Source organism: Aplysia californica, unplaced genomic scaffold (assembly GCF_000002075.1).
Source record: "Aplysia californica isolate F4 #8 unplaced genomic scaffold, AplCal3.0 scaffold00163, whole genome shotgun sequence".
NCBI lineage: Eukaryota > Metazoa > Mollusca > Gastropoda > Aplysiida > Aplysiidae > Aplysia > Aplysia californica.
Window position 1 is genome coordinate 717,738 of NW_004797433.1, and position 1,158 is coordinate 718,895.

A 1,158-nucleotide genomic window follows, 5' to 3' on the forward strand; every position below is an offset into this window, starting at 1 on the left:
ACAAAATGGTTGTTTAAAAACAAGTGGACGTCTTGGACAGAGTCAATACTATAACCAGAGAAAAAACACACTAGAGGGAGGTAGTAAATGGTCGTTTGTAAAGGTGATTGTCTTAGATAGAAGGTGACCATTAGAGTAGATTTGACTGTACTGGGTGGACTCTTGGGCTGTACTGAAACTACTCCCGGTCCATAACTGGCCCGCGGGTGGTGGTTTTGCCCATCCATACCTGGTTGTCAATGTCACGGCGACCGGACGTGCCCAAGGTGCATGACGCGATGTCCGGTTCGCATCAATAACTGAAGTATCTCAGGGACATCTCACACCAGCGACCTGGGGTGAACTATCGACCTCTCTGAGACCTTCGGCATTCCTCAGGGTGATGTCAGCCCGGTACGTTTATGCTGTCCGGGTTTTTCATAACAATAAAGTTTTATAACATGGGGGCTCTCGTTGAACAGAAGTATGGTGTTCGACTCTCACTGAATAGGTCCCGGATTCGAAAAATGACAGCGGTGGAAAATTTTCTTTTCAAAGAAAATGTTCCCTTTTCACCTTTCCCGCTGTCTAACCATGTTCTATCGTCTGCTCTTGTCTCCGCCATACACAAATTATACACACACAAGGACAGCAGTGAAAACAAAATATACCAAACTTGGAAATGGTCATTACGAGAAAGTTTTTTTTAGCAAATCGTGTCACTGGCATTCTGGTAAAAGTAAACTTGAAAAAGAAAAAGAAATAACGGCCTTCTCAAACAGCCGATCATTGAATTGTAGAAAATAAATCAGGAAAACATTGTTATTACGTTCTCGTTGCGCTTTCGTTCAATGAAATTTTTATGATTGAGTTTTCTTCTGAACATAGGATGAGTGAAGCAACAAGTGAAGCAGTTGTGGACCTAACAATATTATTTATTGTATTATTAGATCTCTTTTAATCGACACTATTGCTCACTGCTTTATGTTTGGTAAAAGTTTTATGACTCTCGCGCCTGCATGGGGTCGTGTGAACGTGCGGGACTCAAGTTGGTTGTTTTGGCGTTAGTTCGTATAGGACGACTTGGTTTTGTTTTGTAATGTCGGAATGATTGAGGTTAAACATTCACAGTAAAATCTGAGTTGTAAAAACAGACATATATAAATTATATATACATAT